We start from the raw sequence: 5675 nt of genomic DNA, 5'->3' as shown, positions 1-5675 counted from the left end.
GTTAACGAGCGAAACCCTGCAATTTGGCAATGCAAATCATTGATCAGAAGCAATAGAAATAATTCGAGGTTATACATTTGTAGAAGTAGTCATAAGTAGTCAAAGTAAATAGAAACTAGAAAGGCAACATTTGCGAGCAAATACAGCATGTTTAGCCATACTCCTCGCCATGCAAAAAATGGACACTCCCAAAATAACAATGGACTATTCTAAAATACTTCCACTAAAAAATGGATCACCCCAGTCCAAAATTGAGTTTAAAAACAACTAGAGTTCCACGACCTCATATCTTCGCCAAATAATATGAATTGTACCGACAGATGTAAGTACCAAATTCCCGCCATTTACCAATATGGCATTACATAGCCGTTTTTCTAAACAATAACTAAATTCAAGTCTTTATTTGCTTAAATAATATCTATCAATGTTCCCCTCTTTCTCAATGGCTTGATATGCCACAGGTCTGAAAGTCCTCTCATGGAATGCCAATGACGGTTAGACATCCAGGTAATAAGATACGCAATAAAACTGGATGGATTTTCGAAACGTAGTGAAGTAGCATAACTCTATCAAATATTAGACCCTGTTTTGCATAATCAGCATCTTATTGTTTAACTTGGCTTGGCAATGTCAATGATCAGATTCAGCTATTTCAAAATGCCCAACATGAATATAAAAAGTCCTGTCATTTACGAGCATAGTGTTATTATCTTAGTATAAACTCAGCAATAATCCAAATGAGGTCATTTGAATAATTGATATTTCGAATTCGATTATAATCGATAATTACTAGCCTCTCTTTCTCAGTGAAGGATAACACAGTTTTCAAAGGTGATTTGATTTTATTTGTTTTTTTTCGGCTGTAGATAAGTACAGCCACGGCTACCAAAGGCTAAGGCTATTACAAAGGGTTAGCCCTAGTAACAGAATAATATACAGACCTTGATACAAGCTTTCACAAAGACTAGAATACGACTTAAATGCATATAAACGGGCACAAACATAGAACTCAGCGCATTTCAAAACATTTCATTAATCATGCAAATTAGGTCCTGTTTGGCATAATTACAATGTTACGTCAATCGTAAGATCCACTTTTAAATCTTCATAGCAAACATAACAGATACATTTTAGTCCTGTTTTTTTTTCAATTGCCCAGCTAGTAAGCTAGCTGTCGACCTAGATTCAGGACGCCAGCTGTTGACCTAGATTCTGGACGCCAGGTGTGTACTAACACATGCCGCGTACTATGGTGCGGCAGTCCTATGTATGCCAATTATTACGTAAAGTAGGTCATGATCTGCATAATGAGCATATCATTATGTTGATCATCACCCAAGGAACATATATACCAAATACAAGAATAATCCATCAACCCCTGCTTGAGTTATTCTTCCTCAAAAGTTTCAAACAAATAGGCCCACTGCAGTTTAAGGCAAGCCGCAAGGGGACCCAAACTTACATCACTTACCCTCTGCCCCAAGATCTATCTACCACTCAAAAATCATAACCTTAGTACCTGCAAAAAATTCGACCACAAACTGTAAGCGGATAGATAAACTTTCTGCATTTATTATGCAAATTAGTTCCTGGTTTTCATAATATGTATTTGATTATGTAAAACATTACCCAAGCTATTTAAATAGCAAAAATCATGACGATCCGTCAACCCCTTCTGTAGTTATTAGCCTCCAACGGTTTCAACAAAAACGCCAACTGCAGGTCCAAACAAGTCGCTAGGGGGGCCAAACTTACACCACCTATTCCCTGTTCCAGACCCTATGTATTGGTGAAAAATCATGAACCTAGCACTTCCAGGAAATTCGACCACAAAATTTAAAACTCAGCTGCAGTACCTTACTTATCCGCTAAGAGGCCCATTATCGAACTTGACCTTCCTCTTTAACACTCCTACCTACCAACTGAATATCATGCACAGCCGTCAACAGCACCTCGAGTTATGCTGGCGACATACAAATTCACACACATATAAAGCCCGCTGCAGTACCGACGGAAAATGCGAGGGAAACCATTTTTGAACTTGACCTCCGTTTCCACAACATCTACACACCTGCAAAAAATCACGAAGATCCATCAACGTTTCCGTCACTTTTTTTGCCTACATACAAACACACAAAAATGCAAAGTCTGCTGCAGTACTGTTGGAAAACGCCAGGTAAACCATTTTTGAACTTGACCTTCCTTTGCACAACCACTACACACCTACCAAAAATCATAAAGATTCATTGAAGCTTTCTTGAGTTATGCTCCTGACATACATAAAGACCCACCCAACAGATTTTTCAACCGAAAACATAATCTTCTCCGAGTACAAGTACTCGGCGAAGATAATTACCAGTCTCTCCATACAGGAATGGAGTCTTCCAGTAGCACCTCAACACAATATGGACCAGTCCACAACCATATCCACTTATTGATGAACGAATACACTTCTGCTAACAAATGGACTTTTTCATAATCATTCCAGCTCAAAATTTAAAGAAATAATTAAAGAATCCTCCCCTTGCAAGAATGGGATATTCCGTGCCATCTCCATGTAAACTAGACCAGACGAAAAATATCCGCTGAAAATTACACTCTTGCGCATAATCAACCCAGTTCAAAATTGAATTAAAAAAGATCAACCCCAGGGAAGAATGAAGTTTTCCATAGTGTACATAATGATATATATGGAGATTTGACAGGAGAAGAAGGAAATGGCCAAAAACAACATATTTCAGCGATAGTATAGGTGAAATATAAAAATGTGACACCCCTTTGTTTGAATGCACTTTGGGTTGAAAATAACGAAACGAAAAAATTCTTTGTTTAAAAAATCGTTTTGAAAGGCTGTATACCAAACATTTGAACGAGGGCCTGTGTACACGACCAAGGCAGACACATGCCAGATTTCACATTATTTTGGTTTAATACATAGGAACTGGAGATGTGTATCTTTGTTCAAAAAAGAGTGAACAAAGCCATGTAATCACATGTCCTAGGAATTCCCATACCATATTTGGCATAAATACTAGCACACCTGCGCCAGGAATGCAAGATAATTCGATTAACTCAATTGACCAATCAGGTGGTCGCAAGGCTCACAGGCATGCAAGGGCAGGTGCAAGGCACTTGGGGTCAATGACCTTTAGGTCATATGTAGTATTGAAAGTGACAGAAGTGGCAAATATTGTCAAGAAAGCCCAAAATAAATCGTTTTGAATATATGTATGCCAAAAATGGGAATGTAGTCCTTTAAATATTTGTTCAAGCCACATGTACAGCAAATTTCAGGTCATTCGGTTGAAATACCAGGGCGCAGGAGGCCAAGATATGCATCATTGGTCATAAAAACCTCAATAAAATCACTTTCAAGGTCAATATCAAAAAAAGGAAAAGAACGCACATTGATTTTTGCCTACATTACCTTTGTACCAAATTTCATGTCATTTGGTATAAAAATGACAGAGATGAATCGATTTGAAGATTTGACAGGAGGAGGAGGAGGAGAAGAAACCTGAGTAAAAACAATATGTTTAGCCATACTAGGTATGGCTAAACATAATTAGCCATACTAGGTATGGCTAAACATAATAACCAGAAGTCATAGAAGTAATAGGGTTATGAAAAGTAATAGCAACACTAGAATTATTGAGAAGTAAAAGAAGTGATAGAAATATTGAGAAACTAGAAAGGCAACATTTGCGAGCAAATACAGCATGTTTAGCCATACTCCTCGCCATGCAAAAAATGGACTCTCCCAAAATAACAATGGACCATTCTAAAATACTTCCACTAAAAAAATGAATCACCCCAGTCCAAAATTGAGTCTTCCAGTAGCACCTCAACACAATATGGACCAGTCCACAACCATATCCACTTATTGATTAACAAATACACTTCTGCTAACAAATGGACTTTTTCATAATTATTCCAGCTCAAAATTGAAAGAAATAATTAAAGAATCCTCCCCCTGCAAGAATGGGATATTCCGTGCCATTTCCATGTAAACCAGTCGAAAAATATCCGCTGAAAATTACACTCTTGCGCATAATCAACCCAGTTCAAAATTTCTTCAACTTCAACTTAGTAAACCCCCAGATAACCCCGCGAGGGGCAAAGTAGGGGGGGGAGGAGGTCCCAGGCTAAGGCGGGCAGGCCTCCAGCCTGGCGCGGAAAGACTCAACGGTGGGAGCCGTAACAACCGCGCCAGGCAGGGCGTTCCACTCGGGTATGGTGCGAGGGAAAAAAGAATATTTAAATGAGTCTGTTCGGGCGTAAAGTGGTTGAAATTTGAGCGTGTGGCTTCCCCGGGTGCGCCCCTGAGCTGGTTTCAGTAGACTATCTGTATTAATATTGATGTGGTTATTAACTAGCTTATAGAAAAAGGTGAGACGGGCGTTCCTCCTCCTTTCAGAGAGAAGGGTCCACTGCAGGTCATTGAGCATTGAATTAAAAAAGATCAACCCCAGGGAAGAATGAAGTTTTCCATAGTATACATATGAAGATTTGACAGGAGAAGAAGGAAATGACCAAAAACAACATATTTGAGTCAATTCGAGACCGAGAGGGTTTTAATATAATATTTGTAATATGTTTGAACTATTTTGATTAAAAGAATGTCTAAGTCACAATAGTTCTAAAGTGTTCAAACAATTAGAATTGAAACTTATAACATGTTTGAACTTATTTCACATACGTTGGAAACATTTCGAACGTAACTACACAAAAATCTCTTTATTTAGAACAGTTTCAAACCATCTATCCAAATGTTTCAATGTTCGAACAATTTGTAACAAAAGATTTTCACAATTGCCCCCATAAACGAAGGTGCTAAGTCCTCCTGTGTGTTTCTGCCTATTTTCGGTGGCCGCGCTAGACCACCAGCGGATTTGTTTTGACGGAGCGTCACCCGCGCGCGACGATGTACACTGTTCGGCACCGCTAATATCCGGCATTTTCCCGCTCCAAAACACTCCACAAGACCCACGTTTTTAGTGTTTTGCCTCGTGTGCAACACGATTCGATTTGCATTACTAACGGGACGAAAATGTTATGATAGAAAAAATTCACCCCGTCCCGGCGTCCGTCCCAAAAACATGAACGACATGAAAATATATTTTCTTACAGATTCAATCACGAAAATCAACAGCATGGGATTCCAAATTTTCGCAACGGCCGACCATTTATCATGGTTGAACTTCCTTCCAAGGCGTGCGATAGATAAACATTCCCGGCACATAATAGTCACTAGTACCAGACTAACGCAAGCTCATGATGATAATAGGGAGAAAGTTTGTCAGTGAAGTTTGGCCACCAGAGGGTACATTCATTTAACGTTACAAGCTAGCGCAAACGGGCGAATCATTGACCTTACCGGGGACTGACTCTACTGGCCTAATCATTCCTTTTTTGCCGAATTCTACGATCCATACGCCCGTACGTAGGACATGTAGGAAGGCCTGGTGGACGCTACACATCACGGGAGACGCGTGTTGGTCCGAGACAGACAGCGGCGTGCTTTCGATCGCGTAGCGGCGACGCACCGCTGCGACAACGTGCGGGACCAAAACGCCTGTCCCCAGTGAGACCGTGTGTTTTGCGCGGCATGCCCCGAATCCGTCTACCATTGCTGAATGTGGCCCGATTCATAGAGGTCTATTTTGTAAGCATTA

The sequence above is a fragment of the Branchiostoma lanceolatum genome, chromosome 14, assembly GCF_035083965.1.
Source record: "Branchiostoma lanceolatum isolate klBraLanc5 chromosome 14, klBraLanc5.hap2, whole genome shotgun sequence".
Lineage (NCBI taxonomy): Eukaryota > Metazoa > Chordata > Leptocardii > Amphioxiformes > Branchiostomatidae > Branchiostoma > Branchiostoma lanceolatum.
The sequence above is the reverse complement of the archived record's forward strand: the minus strand, read 5'-3'. Positions refer to the sequence as shown.